Raw genomic sequence first — 13,986 nt, forward strand, 5'->3', positions numbered from 1 at the left:
GACTGTTCTGTCATGCCTAGAAGTTTCAAGTTAATAGAAGAAAACACGACGTGTCCAGACTTTGACAAAGTTGAAGCAAAATGGCCATGCTACCCCTTGGCACGAAAATCCAAGATGGCGGACACCAAATGGGGTGATCTCATGAAAACTGCTATAACTACCGAATCTCTGGCGCTCTTGACTTGCAATTTCTATGAAATCTAGAGATGGCATGGAACTAGATATCTGTGACGTTTCAGGTAGTTAAATGCCGAATCAAGTGAGATATGTTGGTTGAAAGATTGACAAGTAAAAGATGTAAGATGGGCTAAGGGGTCTAAGTAAGAATAACTGGTCTTAAGGCTCCAGAACCACATTCAATGCACTACAGACTCGTTTTGGAGATGAATGAACCTATAGCAGGAGTTTCAGGGAAATTTAAAAATTTGACCAAAATGTCCATGCTACCCCTTGGCCAAAAAATCCAAGATGGCGGACACCAAATGGGGTGCTCTCATGGGAACTGCTCTAACTCCCCAGCCTGTTATGGTCTTGACTTACAATTTACTAGAGTGTTACATAATGTGAAGAACTAAGCACATACCAAATATGAATTTATTTCATTCCCAGAAAATGGAGTTATATTTTTTGGAGGATCGCCTGTCCATCTCACAATTATAACATTTTCGCCTTACTCATAGACCTTTGAAAATTTTTAAGAAATTGAAAAAACATTGACTGCTCTAAATACTACCAGTATTAAATAGATCGTAAAATGACGTTTTGAATGATGTGAGTTTTTATGAAAAATTTGAAATTTGAATTTTCGCCTATATTGACAGAAGTCAACCCTAATTGACAGATATCAATCAACATCACTTTCATAATATAGGAATATGAGAAGAGAGGCAAAGGACTGTTCTGTCATGCCTAGAAGTTTCAAGTTAATACAAGAAAATACCACGTGTCCAGACTTTGACAAAGTTGAAGCAAAATGGCCATACTACCCCTTGCCCAGAAAATCCAAGATGGCGGACACCAAATGGGGTGCTCTCATGGAAACTGCTCTAACTCCTCAATCTCTTATGCTCTTGACTTGCAATTTCCTAGAGCGCTACATAAAATAACGAACTAGTTACATATCAAATATAAATTTATTTCATTCGCAGAAAATGGAGTTACAGTTCTTTGAAGATCGCCTGTCCATCGCACAATTATAACATTTTCGCCTTACTCATAGACCTTTGAAAATTTTTAACAAATTTAAAAAACATTGACTGCTCTTAATACTACCAGTATTAAATAGATCATAAAATGACATTTTGAATGATGTGAGTTTTTATGAAAATTTTGAAAATTGAATTTTCGCCTATATTGACAGAAGTCAACCCTAATTGTCAGATGTCAATCAACATCAATATCATAATATAGGAATATGAGAAGAGAGGCAAAGGACTGTTCTGTCATGCCTAGAAGTTTCAAGTTAATACAAGAAAATACCACGTGTCCAGACTTTGACAAAGTTGAAGCAAAATGGCCATACTACCCCTTGCCCAGAAAATCCAAGATGGCGGACACCAAATGGGGTGCTCTCATGGAAACTGCTCTAACTCCTCAATCTCTTATGCTCTTGACTTGCAATTTACTAGAGCGCTACATAAAATAACGAACTAGTTACATATCAAATATAAATTTATTTCATTCGCAGAAAATGGAGTTACAGTTCTTTGAAGATCGCCTGTCCATCGCACAATTATGACATTTTCGCCTTACTCATAGACCTTTGAAAATTTTTAACAAATTTAAAAAACATTGACTGCTCTTAATACTACCAGTATTAAATAGATCATAAAATGACATTTTGAATGATGTGAGTTTTTATGAAAATTTTGAAAATTGAATTTTCGCCTATATTGACAGAAGTCAACCCTAATTGACAGATGTCAATCAACATCAATATCATAATATAGGAATATGAGAAGAGAGGCAAAGGACTGTTCTGTCATGCCTAGAAGTTTCAAGTTAATAGAAGAAAATACCACGAGTCCAGACTTTGACAAAGTTGAAGCAAAATGGCCATGCTACCCCTTGGCCTAAAAATCCAAGATGGCGGACACCAAATAGGGTGCTCTCATGAAAACTGCTCTAACTCCCCAGCCTGCCATGTGCTTGACTTGCAATTTAGTAGAGTATCACGTAAGGTAAATACCTAGTGCCATACTAAATTTGAATCTATTTCATTCACACAAAATGGAATTACAGTTGTTTGAAGATCGCCTGTCCATCTCACAATTGTGACATTTTCGCCTTACTCATAGACCTTTGAAAATTTGTAAGATATTGAAAAAACATTCACTGGACTTAATACTACCCGTATTAAATAGATCAATAAATGACATTTATAATGATGTAGTTCTTATGAAAATTTTGAAAATTGAATTTTCGCCTATATTGACAGAAGTCAACCCTAATTGACAGATGTCAATCAACATCACTTTCATAATATAGGAATATGAGAAGAGAGGCAAAGGACTGTTCTGTCATGCCTAGAAGTTTCAAGTTACTAGAAGAAAATACCACGTGTCCAGACTTTGACAAAGTTGAAGTAAAATGGCCATGCTACCCCTTGGCCAGAAAATCCAAGATGGCGGACACCAAATAGGGTGTTCTCATGAAAACTGCTATAACTACCGAATCTCTGGCGCTCTTGACTTGCAATTTCTATGACATATATACAAGGCATGGAACTAGATACCTGTGAATTTTTATGTAGTACACCTTGGCCAAAAAATCCAAGATGACGGACACCAAATGGTGTGCTTTCATGGGAAGTACTATAACTAGCACTCTTATTATAACAATGATTATGACTGGCTAGGAAGATTACTATTACTAATACTAGGTCATGGCTATGACTTTGATAATGACTATGACCATACTATGGTTGTGACTATGGCTAAGACTATGACTATGACTGATACTAGGAGTCACAACTATAGTATCGTCATAGTCGTTATCAAAGTCATAGCCATGACAAAAACTATGACTATGTCTCACTGTGACGAGGACTATGGCTATGACTATAACTATGGCTAGGACTAGGACTATGACTATGGCCTTACTCATAGGCATAGTCATATCTATAGTAATAGTATCAGGTATACTCATAGTCATAGCCATAGTCACAACCATAGTATGTTCATGGTCATTTTGAAAGTCTTAGCCATGTCAAAAACTATGACTATGACTATGACTATGTCTGACTATGACTAGGACTATGGCTATGACTATTACTGTTACTATGACTAACACTATGACTTTGACTAGGAATAGGACTAGGACTATGTCTATGACTAGGGCCTTACTCTTACCCATAGTCATATCTATAGTCATAGTATCAGTAATACTCATAGTCATAGCCGTAGTCACAACCATAGTATCGTCATAGTCATTATCACAGTCATAGCCATGACAAAAACTATGACTATGACTATGTCTGACTATGACTAGGACTATGACTAGGACTATGACTATGGCCTTACTCCTAGCCATAGTCATATCTATAGTCGTAGTATTAGGTATAGTTACAGTGATAGCCATAGTGAGAGCCATAGTCATTATCAGTCATAGCCATGTCACAAACTATGACTATGACTATGACTTTGTCTGACTATGACTAGGACTATGGCTATGACTATGACTATTACTATTACTATGACTATCAGTATGACTTTGACTTTGACTAGGGCTAGGACTAGGACTAGAACTATGCCTATGACTAGGGCCTTACTCTTAGCCATAGTCATATCTAAAGTCGTGGTATCAGTTATAGTCATAGTCATAGCCATAGTCACAACCACAGTATGGTCATAGTCATTATCAAAGTCATAGCCATGTCAAAAACTATGACTATGTCTATGACTAGGAATATGACTATGAGTATAACTATGACTAGGGCCTTACTCTTTGTTATAGTCATATCTATCGTCCTAGTATCAGTCCTAGTCATAGTCTTAGCCATAGTTAAAACCCATAGTATGGTCATAGTCACTATCAAAGTCATAGCCATGACGAAAACTATGACTATGACTATGACTGTCTGACTATGACTAGTACTCTGACTAGGATTAGGAGGACTATGACTATGACAATAGCCATGTCCATGGCGTTACTCTTGGACATAGTCAAATCCATCGTCCTAGTATTAGTAATAGTAGTCTTCCTAGCCAGTCATAATCATTGTCATAATAAGAGTGCTAGTCACAATCATAGTCTTAGTCCTAGGCAAAGTCCAAGGCCTGCGCATTGAAGGGTTTTAAATGCACCAAAATGTTCCTCTTCTCAAGACCTTTCTAACGATATATATTACGTTGTTGTTTGATAAGAAGAACTTGTTCTTCATTAGCCCCTCCTCCCAAGTAGATATAAGCCTTCCAACTCTAAAACTGCCCAATGAAATCTTTAGTAACTTGATCACCAGACAGATAGTTAGCCAATGACTATCGTGTGTAAGTTTCATGAAATTCTGTTAAAACGTCTACGCTCTACAGGCAAAGAAAGACACCCAAGGTAACCACATTAACACTAAGGTAACCACATTAACATTTAAGGTAACCACATTAACATTTAAGGTAACGACATTAACCTAGGTAACGACATTAACATCGAAGGTAACGACATTAACATCGAAGGTAACGACATTAACATCAAAGGTAACCATATTAACATCGAAGGTAACGACATTAACATTAGGGAAGCTAATTAACATGAAGGGTAACCTAATTAACATTGTGGGTAACGACATTAACACATGAAACTAACCCTAACCCAACCCTAATATAACCCTAACCCTAACCCTAACCCTTACTAACACTAACCCTAACCCTAATAAATCTCTAACCCTAACTATAATCAAAACTCAAATAAAAAATAAGCAATTTAACCCTAACCCTAAATACTTCGCCCTCTCTTTCTAATAGTTACTCTTAGATAATATTTTAACTTCATTTTATTTTATTTTATTTTGATTTTATTTACTTATTTATTTATTTATTTATTTATTATTTTTATATTTTAATAATAATATATAACATATATTTTTTACAATTTTAAATTGAGTTTAGGAGCGTGCTGTTGTTACAGAAGTCGCTCCCTCAATTTTAACACCTAACTTTTATGTTCATTTTACACACTCATTCCCACCCTTGCATACGCTTTGTTCCTTTTTTACCCACTGATCACGAGTTTGCTCATCAGTGGAGTGGGAACCCATTTTCATGGGATCCCATACATCAACACCAAGGGAAGCCACAAAGGTTGCTAGTGAAACTACTGGTTTAATATATTTAATACTATACAAACAAACCTTAAGAGCAGCTGAGGCGGCCCGTGGAAGGGTAACATGCCATATTTCTCCATATGTCCATTGAATGGAGAATCTTCTGAAAAAATTATTTAAAGTAGCTATTAAGACGTTCCAGCTTTTTGCTTTCTGTGGAAGACGCCTCGTTCCATCACACGGAGGCTGATGGCGTCGCCTTTCAGTAAATGAAGAAGCTAAAGGTGGAGCGTACCACGTGATCAGCTGGGTCGTCATGGACGGAAGAAAAACAATTTAATGCCCTCTCTGGCAGACATTGTTCTTGCGCAGCTAAAAATACAATTTGAATTGTAAATTGGCGAGTTGTGGTGGTTTTTTTTATAGAGGAGACACGTATAAATATATCGAGTGAGTTTGCCTTCGAGTCTGTGTTTTTGACGTTCTAAACCTCTGTCTTTCTGAATCAGTCAAACTGGATTCTTTAACATTATCACTTAACTGATTTTAAAAGAACATGTGGTCTATTAATATGCGCAGAATCATTTCGGCTTCAACGGCTCTGATTACGGTACATACGTAATAAGGTCAGCACAGTAATAGTAATAGTAGTAGTAATCAAAGTTTAATGCTTTAACGTGGGGCACGGTTACCCAAATTGCCCGAGCCAGAGGCTCATGTATGAAACGCAAGACAACAACCCATCCGTCCCACCCCAGGGGAGGACATCCATCACACAGTAATCTCGGTCGTGGGAAATGAACGTCTCCTACCCCTAACCCTGTAGGAGACGGGACCTCCATTTATTCGTCCCTATCCGAGAAGACTAGAATATCTAAGTCATTTCTTGATATAGAAAGGCAGCATATTCTTCTCAATTATTTTAAGACCTTGTGTGTTGGTCCGGCCGGGGCTCGAATCTCAGACCTCCCGCACATCAGTCCAGCGCTCTACCGTTGAGCTAACCGGGGGCTGTGATGCTACATCATACATTAAGATATAATTGTCAAGAAGTCATTTCATTCCAGTGAAAGTTTAAAAAGCTTTGAAATCAAATAAACAACCGAAACCAAGCAATTCTTTTCGCGAAATAAGGAAGAGAAAAACAACTGAATATGAAAAACCAGGATGAGAATGGGTCAGAGGAAGGTAGATGGGATAGTGTTACAGGTGCGCAGTGCATGATAAGTTTCGACCCTTATCCAGTGTCTCACCCTTTTTAAACGGAATTTCAACTAAGAAATCTGTCTCAGCCATTTTAAGCTTGGTTACTGTAAAGAGATTTTCGATTTCCCGCCGAAAAAAAATCAAGGGCGATCATTGCATGGAACGGAATATATTTTCCTCGAGCAAACACATTCAGGATCTGCAAACAATACAGCAAGATGCATTTCTAGTAGCTTATTATTTCGCGTGCGTTTCTCTACAGAGCAGGTCACCAAACATGGAAAATACGTCCAAAGTTGCATAATTCACGACGCAAAAACTCGGTTCCTGTCAGGAAAAACTGGCGTTGAGTTGCAGGAGCTTACATAGTGAAGTTCCACCTCACCCAACCGCTTTTCGGAGATTATTTACCTGAAAGGCTGGACAACCATCTGGTAAATCTTACCACACGTAGACTAGCGATATATAGCCCACGTCAAAAGTATAGAAGATCGTACAAGTTCGCTGATTGATGTTGATAGAAATACTTGAACTTAGAATCAAATTAGGGGATTACAACTGTCTCATGGTAAGGATATTATTTGTTACTTAATAAATGCCCACGTGATTAGTAGGACTGCCTTGGTAGACCTTAGTTATGTGATACCACATTTTTCCTTAACATGCCAAACATTTGATATGCAAGAGTTTTCCACGGTACACCGCGACCACACTCGTACCAATCTTTTTCGAGCGAATACAGAGTAGAATCTACAAGTATTTTCCTTATGCTGAGTGGGTGGCATATGTCTTCGTGGCAGTTTTACTATGATTTGTCGTCCATATCTTACATCTCAGTCCTTGTTGAACCGTGGGACGATCTCACCGGTGGTCGTTCTCATATTGGCCCCAGGTGCGGCCTGCAAAAAGGGCCATCCCCATTTTTTTTAGCGCTGTTTTTGGTTGGTGATCGGAGGTACGTCTGGGGGCGTAAGAGCTTGAATAATACCGTCAGCAAAAGCGAGAATTTTTTCGCGCTCCTCCCTTCACGCGTGACGACTCGCACTTCGTGCCTGCCTCGCGATTGTCTCCTCTCGCCTGAAAACGTAACAGGCAACACGCCGGTTATGCTGTCTACGTATTATCTACTGTTTGAGAATTAATTGCTTATTGTACAGGAAAAACTTCATCAGCTGTTTTTTTTTTTTTTCAGTCTGAGAAAATGAAAAGAATAAACCATTGAGCTGTGTTTACAAATATTTTGTAAATGAATACTGAGAAAAATGAAAATGCTCCATTGATATTTTTGACAAGTTCTTCCCAAATATTTAATTATGATCGCAACATCCTTTGTTATTCAAATACTCACAAAACACGTGGAAGTAAAAGTATGATTGACTATTCAGTTTACTACAGTTTTGAATATTTAATTCCAGAGATAACGGCCCCTTGATAGCACTTATAAATTAGGAGTATTTGCATTGATACCAAACTGAACTGCGAAATGTCTTACCGTGAAAAAGTTAAAACTTTCAAAAACCAAAAATAATATATTTGAGAGCTAGATTAATTTTTAGGACTATGCTGGGTGGAAATAGGCATTCTTGTTGCTAGCAACTAAAACGGGTTCAACTTTAATTTAGTTTGTCTTCTTCGAAACCTTTACATATTCAACTTACTGGTTAAATTTTTTAAGGCTACGTGTGCCTGTCGATGAAAGAAAAAAGACGCTTTGGATGTAAAAGCTCCCTCAAATGAATTAAAAATAAAACAGACTTTATGCTTATCAATTGCTTGCGCATAAATCAAATACCAGCTTTAAACATCTGTGTGGGCTGTTTGATGTCTGTTTTGGCTCTGCTCCGAGAGTTTTGATTATAATTTACAAGTCTAGGTTGCTTATGGTTATGGCAGAGCTTCTCTCGCTTTCTTCAGTTGTGACTTTGTAGTATATCCGTTCTTTCATGACTGAGATGGTCTCCCATTCAGGGGCGGATCCAGGATTAAGTCAAGTGGGGTTCGGAGAATTGTCCCAGGGCATGCTCTCCCGGGAGATTTTGAATATTAGGTCTTCGGAAACATGATTTCCAGCATTTTGAGGGGAAATCTAGGGGGTTGGACTGAACCACCCGAGCCACCCGTGTAACCGCCCCAGCCATTGAAGATGGCACTGTACTATTCTGGGAAAGATTCACAGTTTACCAATATTTCTACTGTAGACGAGGTACAGAACTACACCGAATGCCTTTTATGCCACTTCAACCAGGTCAACCCCAGCTGAGACAAGTAATTCCCACTAAAAATTTCTCATTGAGTTCCCTTGCGTTCACTTAAACACACACGTGCGTGCATACGTAAGCTATGGGTCCATGTTCAATTACTTAAACTCCCCAACAAGCCTGATTTCCATATGAAACGTCCCGTAAGCTGAACAATCATGAAAAAGTTAGGCCAACGATAATATGTTTTGCGTTAGGTTCTCCAGTAGGAGAGAAAGTAAAATAAAACTTTTCAGTGATATCTTCAGTTTATGGTTTCCCACAATCTTCGGGCAAAAAGAAACATTGTAAACATCCCCAATGATCTTCATCTTACTTGATTTCACGAGTACTTTTTTTTACAATTTCTCGGGTACTTAGTCTCGCGATTTTGGCGAAACAATAGTTCGCGGGGTTTTATAATCGCTTTTTCAATAGGCAAATATATAAAAAAAAGCATTAAATTTCGCAACTCAAGTCGTTCCAAATCATTTCATTTTGCAAAATGTCTTAACATTTAGATAGATAGATAGATAGACGTTTATTGATAGACGTTTATTGAGAAGAATACCTTAATAGCAGCTGGAAGCTGAATTGCAAAGGTGTACAAATTATGTAATAGAACTATACAATAAAATCAAACCTAAAAGGGAACTAATTTACATATACAATTGTAATAAATGTTAGTTAAAATGTCTTGCGCTTGCTGGAATGAAAGTATCTCTGAACCGATTTGTTTTAAAGGAAACTCTAAATGGTCTGCGGTGTCGTAACTCCATAAGTTGACCTCGGTTATCGAAAGGCAGTAAGTGGTACAAACAATCCAAGGGATTGGAGACGATTTTGTTAAAGAATTTTAAGCAAAGGTCTTCTCTCCGATCCCTTAGGGTTTTCAGCTCTGCCATCTGAAGCACTTCTCTATAATGATTATCATAACCGTATATAATTTTCAAGGCTCTCTTTTGGACACGCTCTAAACCTAAGCTCAAATAATTGGGGAGGCTATAATGGTAGACCTGACATCCATAAAGTAAGACAGATTGAATACAAGCAACATAAAAATTAACTAATTCAGGTGATGGTACCTTAGCTTGCTTTAACTGAGTTAAAAAGTAAAGGCGCTTAGCGGCCTTTCTAATCGTCTCAGTAACGTGAGTGTTCCACTTGAGGTTGTCTTGAAAATACACACCCAGTAATTTTACGACACTAACGGCACTAACCTTAGAGCCATTAATTTCTATCAGATCGTAGGAAGGAGGGGAGCGCACAAAGGAAACTCTTAGCTCATTACATTTTTTCGGATGGAGTTGAAATGAATTGAGTGTTGACCAGGTAGCTACTTCGTTTATCATAGACTGAGCATTGCTAGGACCACCCTTGCTTATGATTTCATACACTGTCGTGTCATCTACATATTTTATACAATCACTGGCTGATGGTACTTTCAAATCGTTTATCATAACCAAGAATAGCCACGGTCCCAATTTTGTTCCCTGCGGTACTCCTGCTCGGACCGATCCCCACTCTGAGAGACAATCATGTGCAAGTTTGACCCTTTGTTTCCTATCTTTAAGAAAGGCTATTATCCAATTAATGATGTAAGGGTTAATGTTGTAGGTCGAGAGTTTCGATAACAAGAGGCTGTGGTCTATCAGATCGAAGGCTTTTCTATAGTCCAACGCAAAGATTCGCACGGTGTTCCCCGTTCCGTCTGTTGCTTGCGCCCAATTGTGCATCAGATTTATTAATGCGTGCGCAGTGGAGGATCCTGGAATACACCCAAATTGATCGGGTTCCAGGCGTTTTAGAAGTGCTGGTTTCACATGTTCATGGACGACGTAGTGTTCGGCAATTTTGGACAACGTTGGCGTCAATGAAATAGGTCTCAAATCCTTCGCCGCATCCTCAACTATCTTTGTTTTGGGAAGAGGGGTGATGTTTGCACATTTCCAAATGTCCGGTAAAGTGCCTTGACTAATAGAGGAATTGATGATACAACGAAGGGGTTGAGCGAGTTCAGGAGCGAAGTCACGCAAGACCCAGTTTGGGATATTATCTGGGCCCCCAGCTTTGGAGGAGATGACCTTACTAAGGCATTTGAAGGTAGCTTCCAGTGAAATAATGAGATTTTTAAAACCCTCAGTGCTCACAGTTTCGATATTATCTAAAAGTGGGTCAAACGAAGCTTGAGGTTCCAGCAGAGCTGTATTGATTTCATTAGCCAAGATCTTAAGGTTGATTGAGGTAGCTGGTTTACTTGCTAGGAGCTGATTTGTGACACTTGTAGATGTTTTGTTCATTCCACATAACCGCCTACATTCGGACCACCACATTTTAGGATTGTTTTCGGTCAAAACGCTGACTTTAGTGTTGTAATAAGAGCGTTTGCAGAGCTTCCGTTCCCTGTTTACTTTGTTCCGGTAGTAGTGGAACAATGGTTTGTTGTCTTGGTAATATGCTCTTTGACGGTGTGCTATAAGTGCCTTGAGTTTGGGTGAAATCCATGGTGCGTCATTTAACAAAGATGATTACTGGATTCTCTGTTCCATAAGTCAGATTTTGCAAATTAACCTCATTTGGCAACAGAAGATAGAAAATAGAAGTTACCAGTAAGAACAGGTAATAATTTGCGTATTTGTTGACACATATCCTGTATATGCTGTTTTTTTCAAATTTTGATAATTTTTTTTTCTGCAATTTATTCTCCACAGAGGATTAACTTTCGCTTGTTTATATTTTGCGACGATTTTTTCATGTGCGGATCTTTACTGGAGTGATTTATTTACAGTCGCGAAAAAACGGAAAATTAAAGATCCTCGAAATTAAGTACCAATAAGGTAATCCAGCTAATAAATAACAAATGGTGCTTAGGTGCTTATTTTCTTTCATAAAAATGGTGCTTAAAAAACAAATGGTGCTTAGGTGCTTATTTTTGTTAATACAAATTAAGATATGTTACCCTTATAACAATTTTCAGCAAACGCACTTAACTTTAGACATTAAATCTTACAATTGATTTTCTGTTTACGAAGTCGAAGGTATGTCATTTTCCATGTACAGAGGAGGATGAAGTATCGGCGTGTGTTAAAACTTCCTTTCCAAAATAAAAGTAAGGCATTTAGAATGCTAATTATAAAAGCTGAAGACACCTCTGAAAACTCGTAAAAGAAAGGTAATATAACTAGAAAGGCTAGAGGCTGACTTCATTTTGTGGTAGATATTCCCCTTTGAAAAATTACTCACGTAATTGTTTTGCCACAACTAGTGCGAGCACTATTTTTCTCTTCTTTTTTCCAGTTCATCTCTTGACTAAACACGCTGAAAAACTTCTCTTCAGGATCGAGCTATGTGAGATAAATATATGTCGAGCCCCTACGTTAGTAGCTTACGTATAACCCTACCAGCTTGAAACATCTGTTAAGGTTTTATTGATGTCTACGCGAATAAAATATTTGCTGTGTTAGTAAAAGCGACTGTGGCATAAAAACACTTCAGCGGAGAAAGGAACAATACCCGTTCAGGTAATCTTGCAGTTTTTTGTGTTATAACTCTGTTACTAAAAATGATTCAAGTAGAGATTTTGCTGCACTTCCGGAGAAAAATAAGAGGGCGAAAAAAAAAACTATGATAGAAGAGCGAAACGTTATGCGTCGTCGTCTGAGCAACTGACCTCTACGTAAAATTGTGGCGACGACGAGTTTGCAATTTTCGTGTTTAAATTATTACTCAGCCCTCAACGCAACTTAATTACAAAGAAAGCTAGAGGACTTGTAGAATTGAGATAGGTGTGACTGAGCGTTTTCTTCTATCACCGAGAGTGTCAAAATGATAGTAAAATACGTAGTCCACGAAAATGTGTCGGATGTTGCTAGAAGCCTTTAATTACAAGAAATGTTTAGAAACAGCAGTAAAAATTTTAAGTGAACACTTTTTATTGCAGGAGTATCAACTAACCTACACAGTGTCATTTTGAACATCTGATGTAAGGAGCTGAAATAGTGTAAGTTAGAAATTATTTCGCTGATTCATTCAAAGGTTTGACGAGGGGTGTTTGGGTGCTCCGATGGGTAGAATAGCGCTGACATTCTCAGCATATTTATAGCCATAGTGACCAAAGGAACGCTTTGTCGTTAAGGGATAAATGTCCTGGTTCAATTACGAGACGAAGAAAGTAAGATTGAAGCGAAGGTGACACTGAACCGCAACATATACAACGTATAGATGTACTAAGGTACCGAGGAGAGTCCTACAGTTATGGTACCGAGGAGAGTCCTACAGTTAAGGTACCGAGGAGAGTCCTACAGTTAAGGTACCGAGGAGAGTCCTACAGTTAAGGTGCCGAGGAGAGTCCTACAGTTAAGGTACCGAGGAGAGTCCTACAGTTAAGGTGCCGAGGAGAGTCCTACAGTTAAGGTACCGAGGAGAGTCCTACAGTTAAGGTGCCGAGGAGAGTCCTACAGTTAAGGTACCGAGGAGAGTCCTACAGTTAAGGTGCCGAGGAGAGTCCTACAGTTAAGGTGCCGAGGAGAGTCCTACAGTTAAGGTACCGAGGAGAGTCCTACAGTTAAGGTACCGAGGAGAGTCCTACAGTTAAGGTACCGAGGAGAGTCCTACAGTTAAGGTACCGAGGAGAGTCCTACAGTTAAGGTACTGAGGAGAGTCCTACAGTTAAGGTACCGAGGAGAGTCCTACAGTTAAGGTGCCGAGGAGAGTCCTACAGTTAAGGTACCGAGGAGAGTCCTACAGTTAAGGTGCCGAGGAGAGTCCTACAGTTAAGGTACCGAGGAGAGTCCTACAGTTAAGGTACCGAGGAGAGTCCTACAGTTAAGGTACCGAGGAGAGTCCTACAGTTAAGGTACCGAGGAGAGTCCTACAGTTAAGGTAGCTTTGAATTTTAATACTCATTTGTTTTCTTTTTCCAGGAAAGATGTCTATCAACACCATGTGGACTTTCACTGTTGTTTTGGGTAAGTTAGTTGCGCTTGTTTGTAAAAGACACATGTAGCTTTCACGAACGAGCATGAGACACATAACTGTAGTTCGGGTATTAGAACATTTCAAGGCAAACACAAACGTGATTTGCCGGCGTAGGCTGGGATCAATTGTATCTGCAGAATATCAACGAATGAGCGATGTTTGAGGCGAGTATTCTGTCTGTATGTTCACGTAAACTTATGGGTAGAACCAAGGAAAATCATTAACATTATCTAACAGCAGAATAATTGAGGGAAAAATCTGTGAAGTTCATTGGCTCTAATTGTATACGTTGATAATTTCTGTTTTTTT

The 13,986-nt window shown here is 38.6% G+C and overlaps 1 protein-coding gene across 1 annotated transcript in view; it reads left to right on the plus strand.

Moving 5' to 3' along the window:
* LOC148742424 (uncharacterized) overlaps nucleotides 1-13,986 on the plus strand; it is a 72,454-nt gene that overhangs the window by 14,335 nt on the left and 44,133 nt on the right. The window lies entirely within an intron of this gene.

Source organism: Stylophora pistillata, chromosome 1 (genome assembly GCF_964205215.1).
Source record: "Stylophora pistillata chromosome 1, jaStyPist1.2, whole genome shotgun sequence".
NCBI classification, from domain to species: Eukaryota; Metazoa; Cnidaria; class Anthozoa; order Scleractinia; family Pocilloporidae; genus Stylophora; species Stylophora pistillata.